Source organism: Typopeltis vanoorti, chromosome 2 (assembly GCF_054136105.1).
Source record: "Typopeltis vanoorti isolate ZY-2024b chromosome 2, IOZ_Tvanoo_1.0, whole genome shotgun sequence".
Taxonomy (NCBI): Eukaryota; Metazoa; Arthropoda; class Arachnida; order Uropygi; family Thelyphonidae; genus Typopeltis; species Typopeltis vanoorti.
The window spans coordinates 140,431,910-140,445,012 of NC_143550.1; the positions used below are offsets into that span (position 1 = coordinate 140,431,910).

Below are 13,103 nucleotides of genomic sequence, written 5' to 3' on the forward strand. Positions count from 1 at the left end.
TATTTGACTTAATTTACCGGCTTTGGTTCGAATATTTTATGAATGGTGCAGTAAAAGAGATTCAGGCAAAATACAACTTTAGATAAACAAAAACAAACATTTAATTTTAAAATCACAAATTTTACACTTAAGTTTAAATCAGTAATTAAGACATCACAAACATTTTAACTCCTCAGGTAAATTCAATCATTCAACTCATACAATGGTAAATCTGTTGTCTCTATAATACAGTCTTCTCACAGTTCCTTAAGTTCCAAATACAACAAAAATTGTAGTAATACCTCTTCACAAACAAACACTTTTAAATATACACTTTAGCTAACTTCCTCAATAGTTACTGTTAATATAAGGAAATTCTAGGATGAAACTCACACACTTCTCTGTATAGAAATATTAATGGTTGGAATAATCTTACTGACAATCTTCTATCTTCATCTTTTTTATAACTGTAAACTGCCGTTTACAGTTATAAAAAGTGTATACGGCACTCATTAAAATAATTCTTCTAAGCAATAACTGAATTAATCATCGGTCACAATACACATAAACAAACGTTGTTGCATAAAGTACTACTGATCACTCATGAAATAGGGTAACACAATAATTCCTTAACTTTAGGTTTTATATACACGGTTGTTCACTCTTCCGGCATTCAATTAATTCTTAGCCACTACAATTCTAAACACAGCTTTCGGTATACTTCAACTTTACAGCTCTACTATTCTTTAGTAACTTCGTGCTTCGCTTCAAGGTTCTGTGCGTCCTTGAAAGGTCGGCCCTGAAATTAAATCTCAATTCAAGTATTGCTAATCTATTTAGTAGTCACTCAGCTGTCTTCCATAGCTATAATTGTTATTCTACAACTTATTAGCTAACCTCTCGACTAGTAGACTTTATTAGCTGCTTGAGTGACTTGCCGACTCCTATTATCGCACTGTGATTCCCGAATACTCTGATTCCAACCTAATGCCAATCTCTCTCTTATAAATCACTAATGCTCTCTCTTTTCCAGCGTTCCTCGCTTTTTATATCCATTCTTCCCGCCTAAATTGTTCTCGTGATCTAAAACTCTTTTCAATAAACCTTCTCTTCACGTGGTGTTCCAAAACTCGCACTCGCTTACTTACATGCATCTCCATGACAACAAAGCAAAACATAATAAAATTGAGCTATTACATAACGTTAAACTTCAACAAACAGGAATAAATAGAGAATATTTACATTTCAATTAATGCGCAGTTAAATTATCAAATATAAATTCTATATTAACATAGAAATAAGTTAAATAGCTTGATAATATTTTAACACAGAGTTTTTCTACTATTAATACACATATTCTTGATTAAATAATTAAATATTAGATAAAATTAAAGGTAGTTATATGAATATTAAATTATAAACAAGTGATTTACATTAAATAATATTTACAAATGTAGCCTTTGCCATGGTGGATTATGTTGGATTCTGAGGAGAGTATTAATAATTTAAATTTCTCTTCATTCAGAATCCAACAATGGTATGGTTTAGTTGCCGATACGAGTTGCCCATAAGGTTGCTTCTGCTTGCATCTGCCGAAACTTTTAGTTTCTATATATTCGTCACGAAACTCTTGTAGTTTCTATATTTAGCTATGAAAAAATGTTGGATTCAATATCCACTTAATTTGTACCGTCATGTATTATATTTGCAGTGTTTTTCTTTATATTTTATTGCTTGTTTGCTTCTTATCGTAGAATTTATGCTGATAAGAAAAAAAACTAAACCTGTTCAAACGACTCTTGATAACTTCTTTTGATAATTGTAATTTTTACCATTGATTATTAGATTTGATTAATGCAATTGTGATATAAGCAGTAACATCAAGGGATTAATTATATGTATCTCATGATAAGAGTTATACAGGACCCAGAGTTGAGGCAATTCTTTTTTAAAATTTATTATAAATTAAAAGAATTTTTGTGTAAGTTGCCCATAAGGTTGCTTCTGCTTGCATCTGCCGAAACTTTTAGTTTCTATATATTCGTCACGAAACTCTTGTAGTTTCTATATTTAGCTATGAAAAAATGTTGGATTCAATATCCACTTAATTTGTACCGTCATGTATTATATTTGCAGTGTTTTTCTTTATATTTTATTGCTTGTTTGCTTCTTATCGTAGAATTTATGCTGATAAGAAAAAAAACTAAACCTGTTCAAACGATTCTTGATAACTTCTTTTGATAAAAAAAACTGCATTAAATAATATAGATACAAGTATTAAACATTTACTTTGCATTCATATTTTATCTTTACTAAAAGAGTACCATATAAAATATTTTATATGTATTATTAATACAGATCGATTACTGTATTATTAATACAGTAATCGATCATGGACAAATTGTAATTTTTACCATTGATTATTAGATTTGATTAATGCAATTGTGATATAAGCAGTAACATCAAGGGATTAATTATATGTATCTCATGATAAGAGTTATACAGGACCCAGAGTTGAGGCAATTCTTTTTTAAAATTTATTATAAATTAAAAGAATTTTTGTGTAAGTTGCTGCTGGTTTAATCAGATGCCTCCCCCCCACTATGAGATTATGATGCACCTGTAAACAGTATCTGTTTTGCAGAAGACATAAATAAAAGTCAAATTTCTTATAAATTTCATTTTTTCAAATTCAAAAAAAAATTTTAAAAACTACATTTTTAAGAATTCATATTTCATCTATAGTCAATCATCATAGCAGATCCCTAGTGACCACAGAAATATTTTGTTGTGCAATATTCACTATAATGAATTTAGGGGAAAAAATATGATTCCTCCACTCCATTTCCATGAAACAACAGCAGGAAAAATACAACAAATGGAAGAAAATAAAAGAAAGGAAAAAATCACATGAAATAGAACAAAGGAAACTGCAGGAAACAATAATGAAAAGATATTAGAAAGAACTGAAAGTTTATGAAATTACATAAAAATGAAAAGTGGTAAAAAAACACTGACTAGGCATTCAGTCAGGAATACATATCCATACTTGAAGTAGAAAAGGCCATCAAAGGCCTGAAATGTGGAAAGGCAGCTGGAGTAGATGATATTTGACCAGAAATGCTCAAGTATGGAGGTATAAAAGTTTTACAGTGGCTACACTGCATACTTCAGAGGGCCTGGACAGAAGGACGAATTCCAAATGATTGGAGTAGAGCTTTCGTAGTACCCATTCTTAAAAAGAGAAATAAAACTGATTGTGATAATTACAGAGGCATTTCTCTACTGAGTGTTGTTCCTGGTAAGATTTATGCCAGCATACTTGAGAAACGGTTGAGAAGTATTGTGGAAGAGAAGCTTGGTGAGGAACAAGCCAGATTCAGGCCAAATACTTTACGACACTTCACTTTACGACAAATAGTTGAAAAGTCATGGGAATATAACAAAGATCTGTATTTAAGTTTTGTAGATCTGGAAAAAGCATAAAACAAAGTGCCAGTGGATCATTATCATTATATCAAGCAATACTTAATCTTTATTTGAGTTGTAAGTCAGCAGTTAGAATTGAAGGAAGTACAGGGAGAAGGTTTAATGTTAAATCTGGTGTCAGACAAGGATGTACATTATCCTCTCTGTTATTCATTATCTATATGGATTACATTATGAAGGAAAGTGGTATTTAACCTGATATCAAAATTGGAGAAGTTAATGTCAGCTCCTTGCTTTATGCAGATGATGTTATACTTCTAAATAAATCTGCTACAAGTCTGCAAGATTCCCTGACTAAATTGAATAACTGTTGTGATAGATATGGTATGAAGGTCAGCAATACCAAGACAAAGATAATGAAAATAGGCAGAAGCATTGAAAATATCAGCTGCATTGTGAATGGAGAACCTATAGAACAAGTAAAACATTTCAGCTACTTAGGCATGATTTTTAGTGAAGATCGTAACTTAAATATGGAAATAGACAACAGAATCAACAAAGCTGGCATGGTAGGAAGTCAAATGAATAAATTTATATGGAATAAGAGAGAAATTAGTCAAAACACTAAATTAGCTATATACAAGATAGTGTTCAAACCAATTGTAACTTATGGATCTGAGAGCTGGGTCAGAAGTAAAACACTTGATCAAAGACTAGAGACTGTAGATATGAGAGTCGCGAGAAAGATAAGGGCATGATTGGATTCTAGTTGGTTGGTTTCTAGTTTATTTGATACAAAAACTACAAAGGTCATAACTGTACCATACTAAAGGTTATAAGCATTTACAGAAAAATAATTTCATAAAGCAGCATCTCTAGGTAAACAGAACTGCTGCAGAGGGCACAGCAACACACAAGATCAGAGGTTATTACAGTAGTGCAAAAATAGTTAACAATATAAGTTAATACATAAAATATGAAACACTAAGCCAAGGAACACAGTTGTTTATTATTTTAACGGTATAATAGAACACAGAAACTAAGTAAATAATTAATTTATTAACTTGATGCTGATATTTCGCTGGTGTTATAACCAGCATCTTCAGAGCACAAAAACACTGTTTGTCACAATACGAGACTAAAACAACATGGTGTACTTAAACAAAATTGTAGCAGCAACACACAGACTGCAAATATCAGCATCAAGTTAATAAATTAATTATTTACTCAGTTTCTGTGTTCTATTATACCGTTAAAATAATAAACAACATGTTCGACGAACACATAAGTCTGTCCACACGTTTAAGGATTCTTCACGGAGACGATATCGTACGCAAGACACGACAATATGGTAAGTGGAAGTTGAAATTGGTGCGGCAACTAAACAGGTTAGCCTTCTTAAAGAGGTGCCGAGACACCAAATTAATACCGAACTGTTTTAAAATCAAAAACAAGTTCCACTCGGCCAAAGCCCAACGCATCTATAAACGAGCGAGTGTAGCGCTTTTACGTGAACAGATTAACACCACTCGCCTGGAATTAGCAAAAGCAAATGCAACCATCAGCGCATTACGAGAATCACTGCATAATATTCTAAATATGGAACTTTGGCAGATCTTAGAGAACATCACCAACGCAACGGCAAAAAAAGAATTCGACAGAGTCAAAAACCGGCACCAAAATAAGTTTGAAAATCTCCAACAACGGAACACCGTACAACGACCGCAATTATAACAAGACCTCGTCGTCGTGAATCTATCGTCATTCACCTTAAGCAAAGAAGCCACGAATGCTTTAAGTCGAGGGCACAACTTTGCCATAACTCCCAAGCAAGTTCCAAAAGCCGAAATAATGGCGTCCATCGAACGAGGAATATACGACCTGCCTCCAACAATAGCTAACAACATACGTTTAGATGTGGCCAACATCCTAATCAAGTCCAGGCCTCCCAAAAATAATATCCCACATAAGGAATTCATTGCTATAAAAGAGCTACACAACAACAGCCAGATTACCATAACAAAAGCAGACAAAGGAAATGCAACCGTGGTGATGGACACAACTGAATATGAAAACAAAATGCACACACTATTACAAGATCAGTCAACATACAAAATTATAGACCGCAATCCCACCAACACACAAAAGAATAAGGCACGAAAATTATTGAAAAAAAGTCACTTCCTGGCCCAAAGACACAGTTAACAAACTCAAACCCTTCCATGTTAAAACACCGAGGATCTATAGAGCACCAAAAATTCACAAACCAGGCACACCCCTACGCCCAATTGTGGACAGTATAAATAGTCCCACATATAAACTGGCTAGACATTTAGCGAAGCTACTAGCCACTCTCACTAACAATTCTCCCTCCTTTGTCAAAAATTCAGCACACCTAAAAAGCATCTTACAACACCTTACCCTAAAAAGCTCAGACTTAATAGTAAGCTTTGACACCACTTCACTATTCACAAATGTACCACTAAGAGAAACCCTCAATCTACTGAAGTCACACTTCCCCCCTGATATATTTGAACTATTCAAATTCACACATGCAGGATATTTCACATGGAAAGGGAAAATATACAAACAAATTGATGGGACAGCCATGGGTTCCCCCCTTTCCCCCCCTAGCCAACTTTTACATAGAACACCAGGAAAAACAAGCAATCAATACAGCCACTCTCAAACCAACACTTTGGCTACGCTAGGTTGATGATGTGCTTGCTATTTGGCCACATGGCCCTGAGACATTGAAAACATTCTTAGCACATTTAAATAGCCAACATCCAAAAATCCACTTTACTATGGAACTGGAAGCCAACAACTGTCTGCCCTTCCTGGATACACTCATCACATGTCTCCCAGATGGTTCCTTATCATTTTCAGTTTTTAGAAAACCCACACATACAGGCAGATACTTACCAAACAATCACACAATCATCCTTCTCAACAATATGGCATATTAAAAACGCTAACCCATAGAGCGAGAGCAATCTGTTCCAATGACAAGGCTCTTACTGATGAACTGACTCACTTACGCCACTTCTTGGCCAACGGCTACAATCCATATAAAATAAACAAAATACTAAACACTCCTAAGAAACCCCTCCCACCATCCACCACAGAGAACTACAACAAAACAGTCACCATCCCTTACATTAAAGTCACATCCGAAAAGATCTCAAGAATTCTCAATAAACAAACTACACACTACATTCAGACCATGTAGCAAATTAGCCACCCTCATCCGCTCACCCAAGGACAGCATTCCTCCTTTATCACATCCAGGAGTCTACCAAGTATCCTGCTCATGCAATCAAGCCTACTACGGTCAAACAGGAAGAACTGTGAACATCCGCATCAGCGAACATAAAAGATACGTCCGGAATTATCATTATGGGAAGTCGGGCCTAGCAGACCATGCTCTGGATACCCCTGCACACAGGATCAACTGGAAAAACACAAAAGTACTACACAGAAACCCGTATAAATCAGAGAGATTGTTCTTAGAGGCGACAGAAGCCCTAAAACACACTCCAAATCTCAACAAATATGGCTGTATTAACTTGCCGAAGATCTGGGAGACAGTCATTTCTAGGACTCTAGTAATATATGATAGCTTTTTTTTTTTTTTTCAGATAGAGGGCGCCAAAATCAGGACTCTAGTCTTTGTGTTGCTGCTACAATTTTGTTTAAGTACACCATGTTGTTTTAGTCTCGCATATTGTGACAAACAGTGTTTTTGTGCTCTGAAGATGCTGGTTATAACACCAGCGAAATATCAGCATCAAGTTAATAAATTAATTATTTACTTAGTTTCTGTGTTCTATTATACTGTTAAAATAATAAACAACATGTTCGACGAACACATAAGTCTGTCCACACGTTCAAGGAACACAGTATCTACATATATGTAAAATTATAATAGATGCCTTTATAGCAGTACAAAAATAGGCAAAAAGGGATTATTATACAACATGCATGTATGAAAATTAAATTTAGTAATGCAGTAGAAACAGAATTTAGAATACATAAACAGAATTACTAGAAAGTACACAAATACGTAAGATGTCCTACAGCATTACATGATTATTCGAAAAATAAAGCAATAAATAAGATGCATACACAAAATGCATGTTAAGTGATACAATATCTACATATAAACAAAATTACTGCAGAGGTTTCAGCAGTACATAAATAGATAATTATAGGTTAACATATGTATATACAAAACAAGTCAAGGAAAGCAGTGTCTACATCTAGGAAGATTACAACAAACATTATTATACTAATAAAAGGAATTATTATATACAGCATTGATGCATAAAATTTAAGTTTAGCATTATGGTATTTACATATTAACAAAATTACAGCAGAGTGATACAAATATACAAGATCAAGGCCTATGATAATACATAATTGGTCAGATATATTACAAATAAAAGATAAAAGTTAAGTTAAGCAACATATAAACAAATTTATGGTCAAACGTGTTTGTACAAATTAATTCTTTCTAAAAAATTAAAAACATCATACAATTTGCCTGAGTCTGCTAGCATTTCCCTGAGTGTATATGGCTTGGTTAGATAGGTGAAAATTTCATTCCTCTCTCGTGTAAATTTTTGACAATCTACCAGAATATGATGAATAGTAAGATGTGTGTTGCATTTTTCACATATGGGAGGGTCATCAGCTCTCAGTAAATGAAAATGCGTAAGGTGACTGTGGCCTATGCAGAGCCTAGCAAGGACAACCTCCTCCCTTCTCTTTGTACGTTGACTAGAAAGCCAATGTTTAATTTCAGGTTTAATGTTATATAATTTGTTTGTTGATGTTTCTTGGCATGTCAACTCCCACTGAGCAATTAGCCTTGATCTTATAAGTTGTCTGTAGTCTGTATATGGAACTGTCAAATAGTATGTGGAGAAGGTATGGGCTGATTTAGCAGCTGCATCTGCAGCTTCATTTCCTTTGATTCCGATGTGGCTGGGAATCCAGCAGAACTGGACATCGAAATTAAGGATTTTCATTTTGTGAAGCAGGTGTAGCACTTCATAAAGTACTGGATGAGGATTATACATAGGAGAAGAGATAGCTTGTAAAGAGCTCAATGAGTCTGTATAAATTATAGCAGTTTTCTTTTATATGCACAAGTGCAAGCTGAATGGCATGTAACTCTGCTGTATAATCACTGCAGTCAGGTGGGATCTAATTTGAAATAATAATGTCAGGAAACACAGCAGCACAGCCAACAGAGATGTTAGTTCTTGAACCATCAGTATAGATGGGTAAGAAATCAGCGTGTGCATTAAACAATTGCAGGTAGATGGATGATGGGGTATAAGATTTCTGTAGCTGACAAAGTAAGAGGTTGCAAGATGGTGTGCAAACCTGCCATGGAGGGATGTTGTTATGTTTAGTGTAGCTAATGTTGTCAACATTTATACTAACAGCTTGCATAGTTTCTTTAATACGCATATCAAAAGGATGTATAGCAGTTTGATGTGTGTGATATTGAGCTTCCCAACGCAGAGAGAAGATACTATTCCATGTAGGGTGATCGGGGAGAGATTTTATTTGTAGGGCGTAATTAAGAGACAACTGTTTTCATCGAAATGATAGAGCCGGTTCATTTGCTTCTACATAGAGACTTGGAGTGGGTGAGGTGCGAAAGGCACCAGTAGCTATCCGTATACCCTGATGATGGATGGAATCCAACCATCGTAGGTTACTCTGTCTTGCCGAACCATAGACTTGGGACCCATAATCCAGCTTTGAACGTATAAGTGCACGATAAAGATGGAGCAACAAAGCTCGATCAGCACCCCACCCAGTAGAGGATAGAGTGCGAAGGAGGTTCAAAGTTCTTTTGCACTTTTCTCTTAGTTGACGAATGTGTGCTAGAAATTGAGTTTTCTGTCAAAAACGAGTCCCAAGAACTTGGTTTCTGTAGTTACTGGAATAACAGTAGGTCCCATTCTCAGTTCAGGATCTGGGTGATGAGTGCGTTTTCGACAGAAGTGTACACAGACACTTTTTTCTGTTGAAAACTTAAACCCATTATTAAGAGCCCACAGAGAGACATGATCAATTGCTTGTTGAAGTTGTCTTTCAATTACTCTCATGTTACGTGAGTGACAGTATATTGTGAAGTCATCAACATACAGAGCATTGTCTACAGTGGGAGGAAGCTTTTCAATGATTGAGTTAATTTTAATAGCAAAAAGGGTTACACTTAAGACAGAGCCTTGGGGAACACCTTGTTCTTGAAGATATGGTTGAGATAGCATACTTCCCACTCTGACTCGGAAAGTTCGCCTGGACAGAAAGTTTTTAATAAATATAGGGAGGTGTCCTTTGAGACCTAAGTTATGGAGGTCTTTTAATATGCCATATCTCCAGGTTGTGTCATAAGCTTTTTCCATGTCAAAAAAGACAGAGACAAGATGTTCTCGCTTCAGAAATGCATCTCTTATACATGTTTCTAACCGAACTAAATGATCTAAAGTTGATCGATGTCTACGGAAACCACATTGTGTATTGGAAAGAAGACTGTTGCTTTCTAAATACCAGAGAAGTCTGACATTAACCATTTTCTCTAGTATCTTACAAAGACAGCTGGTCAGAGCAATGGGTTGATAATTATTTGCTTGTGTTGGATCTTTTCCTGGTTTTGGGATAGCAATGACAATTGACTTATGCCAAGAATTTGGAAACTCTTCCTCTGCAAGTATTCTATTGTATAATAAGAGAAGAAGATCCATAGAAGATGATGGTAGATGTTTTATCATTTCATAATGGATGTCATCAGGTCCTACTGCACTAGGGTGAAATTGTAGAAGAGCTCTTTTTAGTTCCTCCTTGACAAATGGCTGATTATATGGTTGAAGAATGTTGGTAGAAAAATTAAGCCTTTGTTTCTCTTGCTGCTCTTTCAGCATTAAAAATTCTGGAGAATATGAAGCTGTTGCTGAGATTTTAGCAAAAGTTTCTCCTAAAGTATCTGCAATAGCTTTGGGATCAGCAAGAACATTTCCATTATAGTCCAAGGTGGACAAACAATGTGTATTATATCTGCCTTTCATTTTCCGGATTTTATCCTATACAATTTTTGGACTGGTCATTTGATTAATTGATGTAGTAAATTGGATCCATGATTGTTTTTGACTCTGACGTCTTACAAAACGTGCTCTGGCTCGAGCACACTTGAAAGTTATTAAATTTGATGTGGTGGGGTATCTACGAAATATGTTCCATGCTCTGTGTTGATCTTTTTTGGCTGCCTGACATTCTGGGTTCCACCAAGGCTTTGGATAGACTGGAAATCGAGATGATGTTTTTGGGATGGAGGTTGTTGCTGCCTGGACAATGCATTCTGTTATATATTTTACAGCTTCATTGATAGGTGTTTGACTGATGGCATCAGCATTAAATTTTGCAAGATGAGAGAAAGTGTTCCAGTCAGCCTGGTCCATTTTCCATATAGGTATCCGTGTGGGTGAACATGGTTCCTGTGAAGATATTGTACAAAGAACAGGAAAGTGATCACTTCCATATATGTTCTTTTCAACGTCCCACATGAGCAGTGGAATGGAAGGGGAACAGATTGTAAGATCAATTGCAGAATATGAGCGGGTAGGCATATGGAAGAAAGTATTGAGTTTATTATTTAGAAGGGAAAGGTTATTATTGTCAAGAATTTTTTTAATGCTTCGACCTCGTCTATTAGTGTTGGCACTACCCCATAGAGTATTGTGACCGTTAAAGTCATCCATCAAAAGTATGGGTTCAGGCAGTTGCGAGATAAGGTTATCAAGATCAATTTCATTTAGCTCAGCATTTGGTGGTAAATAAATTGAACATACTGTAATAAGGAATCCCACAGAGAAGTGAATCGCTACCGCTTCTAGAGGAGTATTAAGTTGGACCTGATGGAAAGGAGTATGACTGCCCACTAGGATAGCTACTCCTCCATGAGCAGGACCATCTCCAGTTCTATCCTTACGTACAACAGTGAAATTCCTAAAGATACGGTCCTCATTGGGTCTTAAGTAAGTTTCCTGTAGACAGAAACAGAAAGGTTTGTGTTTCTGCAACAACATCTTGATATCATCAATATTCTGGCGGATCCCATGACAGTTCCATTGTAAAAATTTTCCTATTGTTTTGATTTTATTGACTTGTCTGGTTTTCGAGAGGTTGAGGGCTTACCTTTGTCAGATTTATATTTATCCACTGTTTTTGGGAAGTATGGACAGCCAGTGTCCATCTTTTCCTCTGGTAGAGTGTTCAAAACACCAAATTTGTTAGGGTCAGTTGGTATGCTTAATTTGCTTTCAGTGGGTATCGAGGTATCCATTTTTTTTGTGCGAGTATCTGGTGGTTTATCTTTGAGTGAAGTCTCCACCATAATTTTTTTGACAGATGAGTTTTCAATGAATGGGACCATTTTTGAAGTTGTCTTTGGAGTAAGGCCATAGGTCTTGTGATTAATGTGTTCAACAGAGAAGCAATTACGATCGTAAAGTTCAGATATGGTGAAATTATCAAATGGTGGAATAGACATACATGTTTGCACTTTTTTAATCGTTACTTTTTCAGCATAAGAGGATTGTAGAACAGGTGTAATGGTGGCTAGCTTTCTTTTTGCATCTTGATATGTTATGTTTTGTTCTGTTTTTATTTTTTGTATCTCTTTTTCATCTTTTCATTTCTGACATGCATGAGAGTATGCTGGATGATCTCCCTGACAGTTGACACGTTTAGCTTTTTTTTCACAGCAAGATTTATTTTCATGTTCTTTACTACCACACTAAACACAGGTAGTAGAACCACGACAGGCAGTTTGGGCATGTCCAAACTACCTAGACCTCCGACATCTTTGACATTTAAAGCATCTCAGTGGGTTAGGGATATATATTCTAACAGGACAGCTGAGATACCCTGCTTTTACAGATGTCGGAGGTCTAGGTGTATCGAAAGTAAGGATAATGTTCTTGGTTGGGACCAGGCAACCATCCCTGCATATCAGGATGCGTCTCACACCCGTAACTCCTTGTTCTTTAAGCTCTGAACATATCTCCTCATTAGGAACCTCAAGGAGATCCCATTCTGATATCACTCCTCTACTGGAATTGAATGTTCTGGGAGGTGTTACTGCAATTTGTATTCCACCCATTGTCGTTGCTCTCAGTAGTTTCTCGGAATGTTGTTTGCACATTGTTTCCACGAGGATATCACCAGAACGTAATTTCTTGACAGTTTTGGGAGATCCTGCCAGTCCTTCTAAACCTTTTTGGATAAAGAAGGGTGACATTTTCCCAATTGGTTTTTCACCTGTTGCATGAATGATTAAAAAGGTTGGTACATTTTTGTTAGTATCCGATATCTTTTGTTTCTTACTTCTGTTTCCATAGGCTGTGTCTATATTATCAGTACTTGGTTGGGACTTTGTTAGGGTCCCTGAAACATTTGAGGATGAAGAATTCATATTTTAAGGAATTTTAATTCGGCGCCAAAGCTCCCCACCCACCACGGAGCCACACATGGACGCCCACTACCCGGCAAGCAAAGAATGCGCCCAGGAGTGGAACGCCAGGGCTACCCCGGACGTTATACCGGCACTGCAGCAGGTCTAGTATCCCGACCCCGGACCATGGGGCGAGAGACTTACTGCAACACCGTTGACCCTT

The 13,103-nt window shown here is 36.1% G+C and overlaps 1 protein-coding gene and 1 pseudogene across 2 annotated transcripts in view; both read right to left on the reverse strand.

The window, feature by feature from the left end:
- Window positions 1-13,103, reverse strand: part of mop (tyrosine-protein phosphatase non-receptor type protein myopic) — a 352,485-nt gene that overhangs the window by 50,105 nt on the left and 289,277 nt on the right. The gene's annotated exons all lie outside the window — the stretch shown is intronic.
- On the reverse strand, window positions 719-12,589 carry LOC150109474 (uncharacterized; annotated as a pseudogene).